Here is a 13,057-nt window from a genome sequence, read left to right as displayed (position 1 = left end):
ACGCGATCCAATTTTCGCGTCACGCGAGTCGGCTATTACGCGAAACGACTGCTCTCAATTAATTCCATAGATGAAGTTGTATCTCGCCAGAATCGAGCCAGTGTGTACGAGCCAGAATCGAGATGCCTAAGTGCAAATAGCAATACACGACCGCACTTCCGAAATGGCCTTCCAACATCGACGTCAATCACTACGCGTTACACGAACACGATTCATTTACAGCACCTCGGCGAACTACACTTAACACTCACCATCGTCTATGATCCTTTAATACAGGGTACCCCCGCGGGCGAGTAACGATGCGGATAAGCTAGCGGGTAGTCTATAGATGGCTGCGGGGCAGGACGAGAAGCGCCGGGGGGTTGTCTCTGCTTTAATAAGATGCGCACCACCTACATCGAACGGTACTGAACTTTGGATCGACTTTGATTAGAGCATCCTGCTAATGACAGGGGATCGAGCGGCGTTTAATCTAATATTCGTAACTGTCCGGACCAGCTCGTCGGGAACAGAATATCACCCCCACACTCCCTCCGGCGTTCGTCAAATCTATTCGCGATCGTGTCCCTCGCTGATCCTCAATGCCCTTTCACCTCATCTCCCGCCGACAGACAGGATATTAGAAACGTTCCGACGCGTTTCCATCCCCTCGCGAGCTATCGCTTAGCGATACGGGGGGCGAGAATTCTTCCGAAACGCACGTCGACGCGTTTACGTTCGCATATTACGCCGTCGATTATCTTACATAACTCTTATAGGCCTAGTTTTTTATTTTCTTAACTTGTAATTTAATTTGATTTAACTTGATAATAACGTAAAAATAGTGTTTGTAGCTATGATTATTAAATTGATGGTTCTGTAGTGGCAACTTTAAAAGTCACTTATTACTCTCTAAAACTTTTAGAGTGAAATAAATTGAGCCACTCTTTTCCAAGACTGGCTTAATTTTCTCTCTTTAGAGTAAGATTCCACTTCGAATAATTTAGAGAGTACAAAACCATCAGTTTAATGAATTAATCATAATTGAGAAATACAATTTTTACGTTATTATCAGATTAATGGGTCAATACTAAGCAGAATCGTAAGACTCGTAATGTGTTCTTGTAAAACTTGTATATAAGAACTTATGACTAGTATTCTAATTTTATGCGAATGTATCATAAGACGTAGGATTATTCGTAAATATCTACGATTTTTTGTAAATTTTATGGCTAGTAAGAAACTATCTGCAAAAATATCGTATAAAGGTATAAGCACTTAAAAATTCTTATAAATCTTACAGGAATATGTTACGAGCCTTACGATTCTGCTTAGAATGTAGGCATAAGTCTAATCACAAGTTAATAAAAAAATGAAAAACCGGATATGTCTACCTATAATGTCTTACAATAGTAGCTTATACCTGGTCGAACGTTAAGTCGTTACTCGTCTTTCAACTATTATAGCGATAGCTAATTTAGGATTAGCTGAGATTTACATAACAATTTACGCAAAATCGCCACAAGAGTCGCAAGGAATTGCCACAGTTGTAAATCAAGGGCTTGTAAAGCTATCGCAAACGTGCCGCTTTAGCGCAGAATAAGGCGAATGTACGCATTTACCGTGGGAATTCGAATCGATCGATGATGAGAGCCTAGAATTCTATCGCAGGAAACTCAAGCTCACCTGCTGCAAGCTCATTTCGCGAAAGTAGCTCGTGAACGGATCGTGTGAACTGACAACGTATCCACTGACTGTAACAGTTATCCAAAATGCACGAACAGGGAAGATCACTCGACGATTAAATTTTATGTTATCCTTACCGCATACGAGTCGTAATTATAAACTAACGCATAGCTGTTAATCGAAAATATAAATTAATTTCTTAAAAACTTTGCAATTTGAAATAAAATTGACTTCTAAAGAAGATAATTTTTCTCATTACATTAATAAATTGAATAAAACGAATATTCTCTTTAATCGAATAATTCAACTTCTTAAATAGTACTTTCTAAATAAATAAGTTTTCAGACAATATCTTTTGGGATGTATACTTTAAAACATACATTATTTTATATTCTTTGATCATTAATGATTATTGTATTAATTAATATCTCTTTTAAAAAGATATGAAATTGTACTCTGTAATACTTTTCATAATATATTTTATCAGAATTGTGTGGTGAAAGATTATTATGAAGAGCTTATGAAATAAATATCGTTTTCAAGTATACGCGATCTATGTAAGATTTCTAAAATAAATAAAGATTTACTCTCAATCCCTTTTGAAGGCAAAAAGCTAAATACCATATATGATAATACAACGGAGATGCTTCTATCACTATATACCCAGAGAAAGGTTTCTTTCATTCAAAGAAATGTTTCTTTGCTATACTCAATTATATTCAAATCAAAGAAATTTTTTCTTTAACCGTATAGCAAAAAAACATTTCTTTGAATTGAAGAAACCTTTCTCTGGGTATAGTACTAATAACAAAAAATATCGAAAGTTATACTGCCATCGAAATAAAATTTTATGGGTGGTTTTATCGGAGCGTTATTGACTCGCGTATAAGAATACGGACGAAGCATGATTTTACGATACGAGTTCTCCCTATTAGCTGCTTTATTTCACTTCGCCCAAGTCATCTCTAGCGAGCGTATTTTATGTACGCAAACTGTAAATCTTTATCGATACACAAAGATCGACAATCAAGTCTCGGAGGCATAAAACACATGTATAACATGTGCTATATAAAAGCTTCTCCCAAATTATGTCTTTATCTTTATTCGAGGCTGTCGCATTTTCAGACTTTACGAGAAAACATAATTTAAATATTGAACAAACTCATAATGATTTTATTTGATATTTGTTAAATTTTATCACGAATAAAATCTTACGCAAAATTCTGTACGGAAATACACAACCAATAGAAAAAAAATAGAGCTCATAACGATTGAAACTGCATCTTTGGTGCTTAAATATTTTTCGCAATAAATTGTTCACAGATTTTAATATGTTTATCAGCATTATTAAGTTAACTTATAATGAACGAAAATGTAGCGTATTGACGCTTCGGTTTAAAAACCACAGTAGAAGAACATTTCCTCGTAACGATGGCACGTAGCTTTCATTCCCAACATTATTTCGAATTGCAACGAATATTTTTAAATGCCCCTCCGGCCGCAGACACCTGCAATCAAGAGGGGGAAACAGGATCAAAGGACTCGTACTGAATTTCAGAACGACCGAGTGAGCACCCTCAGGCCGCGTAATCTGTTGGGTCCTTTGCACATCGGCCACCAGGAAGTCATTTCCCGCGCGAACGTCACCTTAATTGGTGAAAGCTTTGAGAGAAAGACGGACAGAGAGATAGAGAGATAGAAATAAATAGGAAAAAAGCGCATCGAGCGGCAAACGAGGAACCGGAACAAACTGGCATTGCATGAGAGTAATGGTAAGAAGAGAATCGTAGACTTCGACGATAAATTCATCCGCGTATCAGTCTGCTTCGGCTCGTCTTTCATGGAAATGCGTATTTGCCGGTAATTATATGAAATTCGTTCCCTTTGATCACGGCCGAGATATTGCGCCCCTTTGCAAGAAAACCGCGCTAAAGACTCCCTTCGCCCGCCGTCGTATTTGAGGTAAAGTAAGCAGCGTGGATGCGTTAATTGAGGAACTCGGACAAGCGCCTCGGGGAATTATGTCCCTTAGGCATCGTGACGAGAGCCGGCCGTGTCAGTTCTTTCGCAAAAATAATTGCGAATGGGTGATAAAGCGACGGTGAGGCTCTTTGTAATTTCCACGGGCTTTGAAAAGAAGAACCGCTTTAATTGAGTTGAGATGAATAAAAAAAAACCGTGAAAAAAAGGAAAAACATGAACCTCTACTTGAACTCTCCCTCTCTCTCTCTCTCTCTCTCTCTCTCTCTCTCTCTCTCTCTCCGAGAGTAACGTGATAAGACACTTAATGCTCATGCAAGAATTTTAAGTGAATCGCCTTCGTTCAGGCAACAAACAAAAAAATACGTGTCTCCCTCATTAAAATCCACCATTAATTGTAGGCGTTAATCCCCGCGGCTGATAATCGGTTTTCTATCTCTTAACACGTTACTTTATTATTTTTCCTAATTTTTTATTATATATCCTATTTTTCGTGAAATTAAATGTATTACAGCTTTTTTCAATTGTATCTAAAAATTGTTATTTTCCAGACTAAAACGTAATTATGTAACTTTTATAGAACACATTGATTCATGATTGTGCTTATATTATCGGAAAATATCACATAATTTTTCTAGATAACTTTTCATCTTATTTAGAATTGTAAAGTTAATCGTATTTCTCCGATAATTTCTCTAATCGAATATGTAATACGCATCGCTCGACAGTGCAATTCACGCTCATTAATTCTGTATATACCCATCAATCGCGTAAACCCATCAATGTCGATATTTGATGAAAATCAGATTCGTATGCAATTAGAGAACTACACGCAACCGTCGCAACGTAACGTAACTTATCCAACTCCCAATATAGATAATTCGTATCGATTATCCATCCAACCCTATGGGAACATACATTGGGCATACTTTAAATATCGTGTCGACACTATAATAGGCAATCGCGTCACACTGTGCTAGATAAGAATGTCACAAATTACTAGGTCAACTTAAAATAATTATAATCAAAAAATAATGTAATAAAATTTAACGCGTTTTATATTCATGAGACATCTTTTACATCTTTTAGCCACTAGGCAGTAATTTTGCAAGATTAACAAAGATTAAGTAAACGGAGATTAATGATTTAAGTCTGAAATATGAATAAAACGCGCACGAACAAATATTCAACTTTCGTCCGTAATTCCGTAATATTTGTGAGCATCAATTCGGTTGAAATCCACCAAGGCTGTAATTTTTATGCGACTGCGTGTTCAATCCCTATAAAACTGCCAGCTCGTTGTCATCCGCTGCACATGCGAATGTATTCAGCGGACCATTATAATACATACGCATTCCTCCATATAATTTCAACTAAATTATTGTCAAGTTAGTTCATTGTATTTTTATTAAATTGTCCAATAATTCAAAATATTCAACGTATCAAAAAAAAATTCGTAACACGAAAAATTAAATCTTTAAGGTAGCATGAGGTTTGTTGCAAGCAATTGCATATGTGTGAAGAAATTTATTTAAAAACTGTAGAATATTAAAAATCCAGAGTTCTGGAATTTAACGATCCTAAGGATTACTATTAAAGATGTTAAGATGACTCGAGTGCTTTCATGAAGCATTTAAGTTAATTTGCCAACATCGGTGCCATTCGCGGCTGTTGATAGCTATTCAGGAGTCCTCCAAACATTCTCGCATTCACGCGTGCCATGATATCGTTGAAATTCAGATTCTTTCCTCGAATGCGCGGCACAAGCGTCCTTAAAACTGCCGAGGAAACGCGGTATTTAAATTTCTCTACTATTGTAGGAAGCTATTCCACACATTCCGTGTGTTAGAACAAGCCTCGTTACCTCTCACGGTTATTGCAAAGGGCAAGGAGACTTCTTCTCATATGACGCATACCGCCGCCGCTGCACTCACGTGACGATATTAACATTGCGCCTCGCGATATTATATTAATCTAGAGTATATATGCGACGGGGGGGGCACATATATACGACTCCCGTGGGACGGAAGGCCATCGAGATAGTTCTGGAAAGCTCGTAAAAATTCTACGTGAACCTTTTCCGTTCTGTAACAACGCCAGAAATGCGCGAGATCGTTTGAAATATACGATTACTCTTATACTACGATAGCGATTTCGTATTCCTGGAATTTATGTCGTTTAAATGTGAAAATTCGATTCGTATGAAGGTTCATAAATACCAGGATAATCGGTGGTCAAATATACCGATCGTTATATATGAACACGACTGTTATTTTTCACAACGTCGAATCATCTTAACGTTCTCGTGACTCGTTAAAATAAGCTACACATATGTACGCGTCATTAATTTACTTTGCATAACTGTAGCAAGTAGATGCATAATGAAGGAATATTTACATTTGTCTAATTACTTAATTCATAGAAAAACGGATACATAATTTAGGAGGTTATAAGCCTAACAGCTTCGTCGTAGATAATTAATTCGTAATTGAAAAAACTTTGCTTTAATCTTCATTCATTACTACGCCTCTATTCTAGTATATTTTAATAATTTTTATCACATCGCATTTTACAAACATGTATAGATGAAATTTTTATTACGTTCTGCCTCGTAAGCAATCGCTCGCACGCACATAGCTTCCTTATAAACTTTTATTTTACGTGCTCGAAACTGTACACGAAAGCGCGTAGGATATGTTGATTTCAGTAACGCTATTTCTCTCGCCGTTTCTTTTCCCTTTTTCGGTCGTATTCAAATGAATATTGCAGTTTCGTAGGAGTACGCTCGCATATAAAAGTGGGGACTTGTTTGGAGTGGCCAATAAATTATATCTGGCATCATAAAAAACTTTCAAGCACACCAACGCGAACACTTGCACCCCATTCTCTTGTTCTTCTTAGCAATCAGGATGATTGATAAAAGGGCTTTCCACTTGCGCTAATCAGTACTTTATATGCACGATAAGATACATGTATGTTCTACGTATTACCTAAGTTTCAATAATTCAGTAAAACGAAAGAAATTTACATAATTGCGTCAATATTATTCTTGCTTGTTTGACGAAGCAAGAAATTACCATGCTATTAATTATTTTTTTTAATTTAAAGTAGCCTGTATTTTATTGCAGTTGCAAATGGCACTGTAAACATTAAAGGTGGCTGCGGGTTATCGCGCAAAATTGAAACAAACGTTGTTATCTCACTTGGTGTAACGAATGTCAGTTGTCGCCTGTCGGAGGCTCGCTTTATCGATAAAAAGTGTCACGAGAAGCCGACGATTTACGACCAAGATTGGTATCAGCGAAACAAATGGTATAACGGCAGACTGATTCGTTAGAAAGATTCGCCATGAAGCCTGTAATAACCTACGTTGCGTGAAATTCTAACTGACCTCATATTAAATTCAAAATTAACATGAGAGATGATCCATTGAATGATGCAATGAAGCTTGCTGAACGTCACGCTTTCAATAAAAGTAAAAAAGAATGCGATAACATTTTTCAACAAAGGTGATTTAATTTTAATATAATTCATATAATAACGATGAAATTTTTTTAATCTTTAAATTATTTATTTTTCTTTGTGTTAATTTTATAACTGATGAATTTTTGATGGTCAACATGATAGCGAAATCTAGGAACTTATTATGGAATTGTTTGGAATAAATTTCGATTAGAATTGTTCAATTATTCTTTAGATTTCTATTGTGTTTTCTAGGGAAAACGAAATAATTCCGATCGGAATCCATTCCGAACATTTCTATATAATACGTGTTGTTATTTCTAATAGAATCTCATAAACTGATTCTTTCGTTGATGATTCGCAAGCTAAAGAATTTATTTAATTTCATAATACAAATCATTTTTATATGATAGATGATTTCTTTAAGACAATCTTGATTAACGTTTGATCTAAAAATTGATTATTAATTACAATTATACAAACACATTATCAATTGGTAAATTAATTACAGAATATAAAACATGTACACATTTAATTTTCATATTTAATTCCCTGATGCTTTAATTTTCAAACATCATGATAATATAGATAGGTATTATTTATATATATATAACATTATTTTAAGTAGGGCAATATTCCTGAACGAGAGAGATGCGCTTAACAAACTATACGATTGCTGTAATTTATTTCCAGGACGGTAGTATGTGGCGTAATTAGAATGCTTTGTTTGGATAGAATTCGTTCTACTTTTTTACTTGACATACTTGCTTCCGAGCTCTTCTTGTCGTTCCTCGACAACAGGTTTCTGCACCTTGGCGACCTTCTTTTCCTTATTTCTCGAGCTAGACGGTGGTACCGATGTCTTAACATTTCCGGAACTGCAAAGCCAATCAAACGTAATCGGAACGTGATATGTGAACATCACTGCTCTATATACGTACATAAGTCTTCGAAAACCTATCTCACCTTTCCGCCAATGAAAAATTCCAACGCTCTCTTTGATCAATTGATTAAATTTTTCTGTAATTATAAAATCGTTCGTTTAGTTCATTTTATGCAATTTATCGGTTAACAATAGTCTCATATAAGATATTAAATCTTGTATAGATAAAATATATCTCATTATCTATACTCATTTCGCTTATTTCCTTTATACCAATTTTTTTAATCGTCAAAATTTGTTATTCTATTTTACAACCTTTAGAAACAACGTAAAAGTTGTTTTTACATTTTTTCAATTTGTAGTCCGTAATCCATTGGAAAAGTTAAAGTAGATGAAAGGTTTAGCTCCATTCGCGTACTCATGATTGATTGAAAATCTATACTGAAAGAAGTGAGAAAAACTCCGATAAACATCATTCGCACACACGTATACACGGTTTCGAGTATCGACTCCCTCGGATTCGCGTTTCAAGCCCAAACGTGGGGCAGACCAGCGAAATTGTCCGTAAAAATTCCTCCGATCTGGTTGTAGGACAGCCTGCAAAAGTAATTGGAGTCCTGAATTGGCGAGCGAGAGAACTACCTCGACAGTAATTAAACATTCTTTGTAAATTCTTTTTCTGAACGCAGCGTCGTCCACGTCGAAAACGACGCCGTATCCTATGGTGTCGAATATCGAGATCTGAGACTCCCTCTCAATTGCCAATGTGTCTTTGCCTCCTGGGACGCGAACATAGTATATATATCGTCTAGCAGTGATTCTTTTAAGTCCGAAAGGCGGTTTAAGACCGATTGGTATTTACGAATGCGATCGTCGCACATCGGAACGCTTTGGTCAAAGAATTGCTAGTGTTATAGTCAATATATCTTGTCGAATTTAACGACTTGAAAGTATCTCGATTTGTCTTCAACTTTTCGATAGAAAACGATAAATTCGTATTTATATTGCGTGTTGCAAATATATGTATATAAATAAAACATTCCAAAATTATCAGATATTAATTAAATAATAAATGACAAAGAAAATTGGTTGTGTTTTAAGTTTCAATATTTTGAAACTAAATATTTGAAAATTTGTATAATATTAAAAATTAAAATCTTCTCTGTTTATTCAATTCTGTTTATAAGAAAACCTTTAGTTTATTTTAATAACATAATAATGATACAATTTAAAGCGCTTAAAGTATCACATAATTAATACATAAATCAGGACAATGAACAACTCATTCTATGTTTCTTAAAAGACGATCGACAAACTTATACAGGAATCTATAAAGATTGTGAAAATATCCGATAATAATTGAATATTATACAAATCGCGTTATGTAAACAATTCGGTTATATTTCCGGTTTTATGGTCTGTAGACTTTAATAGCCAGTAGGTATACCGTTGGGATAAAACGATTCCCCATCGGGATGGAATTTCGAAAATAACGTTAATCCATCGTAATATCCCGTGCCTCTGTATTTTTTTTAATCTAATGTTCAAACAAATTACTGTATTGTTTACCGATTAATTATTCAATATCACATGTCTTTTATTTTGGTAAATTAAAATGCATGCTTGTTTGTGATACCGTCCCATTAACTTCGTTCATCAGCTTAATTGTTTACTCGTTAGTAACTAATCATGTGCAAGGTTGGTTGTAACATAATTTATTCAGCCCGCTATTTGGTCTGCTATTTAGCCGCTTATTTCTAAACAGCTTTAATTCCGCTAACGACTTATTAATTTACTTCAACGATAATTGTTATCGTCTAAAGTGAGCCAAATTAATCTATCTTTAACAAATTAATTTATAATATATATCTATATATTATATATGTATATATGTGTGTGTGTATACAGACTTCAATAAATATAAACTTTCCCACGGTAAACAAATAACAAGCTTATTATTATATATAATATGTTGCTGACATAATCTGTGCTCTACAGCACAGATTATGTCAGCAACATTGTAATAATATTCCACTAATGTTACAATAACATTGCAAACGTAGCAGTAATGTCATTGTACGTTTCCTGTCTAGGTAAGCATGGACATTCGTATATTTTATATTTGTATCATTTTTCGTGTCTAGATATCACCTATCACCTATCAATCTAGGGCCAGGTTTCACCGATCTTTACACCTATATCATTTTTCGCATCTGAATATCATCTACCAATTTAGGCTAGGCTTCGCCGATCTGGTTTCATATCGAACGATCTTTCTCATAATTTTGGTAATCGATTTAAGCCGAGCTCTACAAAGTGCCCATTCGATAATTTGGTACTCGATCGGATTTGAAGAGTCTATTCGAAACAGGAATCTTCCTATAATCAAAGTCTGGTAACGAGAATCGATCGCACTGCATTGTTCCGCGATATGCAATGATAACACAATTCGTAATAGCAGAGACGAGTGCTGGAAGTGATCTCAATTAACTCTAATTGTAAACAAAGCGTTTACATTTTATCAATGCCGTTGTATATCAAATATATCAAAAACTTCGTTTTTGGATTACGAAATAACATAACAATTTTTTTTCATAATCTGTTGTATTTTAGAAGACTGTACACTTACCAGCTGTCCGTTTTCTCACCTCCCCAAGATCGTTTTCACCATCGGTTGACGCACTTTTGCGCTTTCCGTCGTAGGAAGTTTTCCTTCTTCATTAAGGGAGGAGTGTCCCTTTTCTGCGTCACCAACGTAGCTCTTCTCTTACTTCCTGGCTCCTTATTCTTACTTAGAAAGTACTCGTATCTGCCGGCCTATCTCCCTCTTCTTCCTTTCTATCTCCACGAGCAACCAGGTTTTCCTCGTTTTCGTGTCGATCGAAGCGATCATGTTCATCTCGCTCAAGTCTTTTGGCCGGTTTTCTCGATATCTTTATCGTAACGTTCTTCTCTTCGACTCGATCCAATCGGTTGATCTTTTCTGCACTGTTATCCGGCAATCGCGTCTCGCGTTCTTCCCCGCGACGTTGTTGATAAGGATTCTTTTCAGGATTTCTGTGCGCTTTTCTCCTTCTCATCCTCCTTTGTCATCGCGTTCTCCCTATCTTTGCTTCTTCTTCTTTTTTCAGCCACGATCTACGATCTGTTCGTTTCTTCTTGCACATCACGTTGAGCCGAGCGGCGATCTTGCTGGTTCTTATCTTCGACCTCGCCGACTTCGCGCTGATGCGGATTATTGTCACGTTTCTCGCGTATTCTTTCTGCCACCTTGTCGGTATTTCTTGTACCATCGTCACTACGTGCTCCACCTGCCGACGTTTCTGTTTTTCCGCGCCGAAGTGAACGACTGCTTCCATCCGCTTCCGATAGATCTTCAGCGATAATTCCGTCAAGCGTATAGTTTCGACGCTTGATCCTATCGAGCGTTCGATTCTTTTCGAATCAACTTCTGTTAAAGTGTCCTGGACGTTAACGCTTGTCGCATACTTTTATCGAAGTACTTGGGTTTATCTTCATCTGGATACCAATGTGATTCTTGTAACGATTCTTGAAAATCATGTGTGTCGTCTTGACTATTTGTAATTAATCGTAACTCTGTATTGTTGCAATTGTGAATTTCTATAAAGTTCATTTTTTGCAGAGCGCTCTTTCTGGAATAATGAACTTCGTGTCCAGCATCAGTAGAAACGGCAGAATTCATGTGACTTTAATGTATCCTACGAAAAAATAGTAAATAAATCACTGTAATTGCGAAGTAAATCTATATCTGTAATTTAATCGGAAATTGTACATGTAACAAAAACCATTTCTTTGACAGAGTCAATCGAGATGTTTGGTTTCACTGCAACAATATTTTTTCTAAAATAAGTTGTAATGAAATGAGTATCATTCTTGCTTCTGAGAAGGATATGCAAAACTATTAAATCTTTTTCGTTAGGGTATTATGTTAATAACTCGTATTTTATACCGCGTATTGCCGAGTTTCATCGTTGATACTGTCGCAGAATTTGCAGATTTTTAAATGGGATCGTGTTTCACATGGTTTTTCTCCCCCCATTCGCGAATAAAATTACTCACGAGATTTAGGAGAGTCTTTGTCTGAATATGCGCCGGCGGTTCTGCAATATTACAAGATATTTTATGCAATGCGAAAAGCATCGTGCGAAAAATGCTATCTCTCTCGTGAATTAGCGAGCATAGCAATAAAAATAACTAAAGGGATAGTTGCTTGCGTAAATCGCAGTGTTTATATAATTTATGAGGTAGCGAAATAATTCTATCTACTGTAATATTGTATTTGCAAGATTTATTCAGCGTATAAAATTGGTACTTGCTTAATTATTTAAATCTGCAATATAATTTACGAGGCAGATATTTATGTTACGTTTATGATCCATTGCAAATAATTTTTATACCAGTAAATGTTAATTTATAAGGATTTTAATCCCTTTAGTAATATACGATTAAAACTTTTTAAATTCTAATATTGCTAATAAAGAAAAAATAATATTTACAGCAATATTTTTAACTAAAAAAACTTTTTCTTTTGCTATGGATTTAAATTGAATAAAAATAATTAAACAAAACGTTAAATTATTTTTTCTGACTTTAAAAATTTGTTTTCAAAAAAATTAATGAATAAATGAAAAAATTTGATTGTAACGTACTTTACAATTTTTAGCCTTGCTATTACAAATTGTATATATAAAGTCGATGATTGAAAACAAAGACATTAAACTCAGTGTTACAAATCCTTTTTATGTTAATAATTAATTCGCGTTATATTTTATCCTTGATAAGATGCAATAATTATCTACTTTGTACAGATGCAGATTTTCAGAAAAATTATCTAAGAAATTGGAATCCAAAAGTCTGTACGATTTAGTTAAGAAGTATTAAAAAGAGATTTACGAAGGAACTCAAAGTTATGATCGCCAAATATACAAATCTTTTTCACCTTTAACTGATCGTGTAAAATTTTTTAAAAATCTAAAAATTGTGTTGAATATTTTGAGTTTTGTGGTTGAAGAAAGAAATACAAAGTACTCTAATACTAATTTCTTT

At 35.1% G+C, this 13,057-nt stretch overlaps 1 pseudogene; it reads right to left on the bottom strand.

The window, feature by feature from the left end:
* Positions 1–7,858: 7,858 nt before the first annotated feature.
* On the bottom strand, positions 7,859–11,693 carry LOC108722573 (peptidyl-prolyl cis-trans isomerase G-like; annotated as a pseudogene).
* Positions 11,694–13,057: the final 1,364 nt, after the last annotated feature.

Source organism: Mycetomoellerius zeteki, unplaced genomic scaffold, assembly GCF_001594055.1.
Source record: "Mycetomoellerius zeteki isolate Tzet28-1 unplaced genomic scaffold, Tzet1.0 scaffold211, whole genome shotgun sequence".
Taxonomy (NCBI): domain Eukaryota; kingdom Metazoa; phylum Arthropoda; class Insecta; order Hymenoptera; family Formicidae; genus Mycetomoellerius; species Mycetomoellerius zeteki.
The sequence above is the reverse complement of the archived record's forward strand: the minus strand, read 5'-3'. Positions and strand labels throughout refer to the sequence as shown.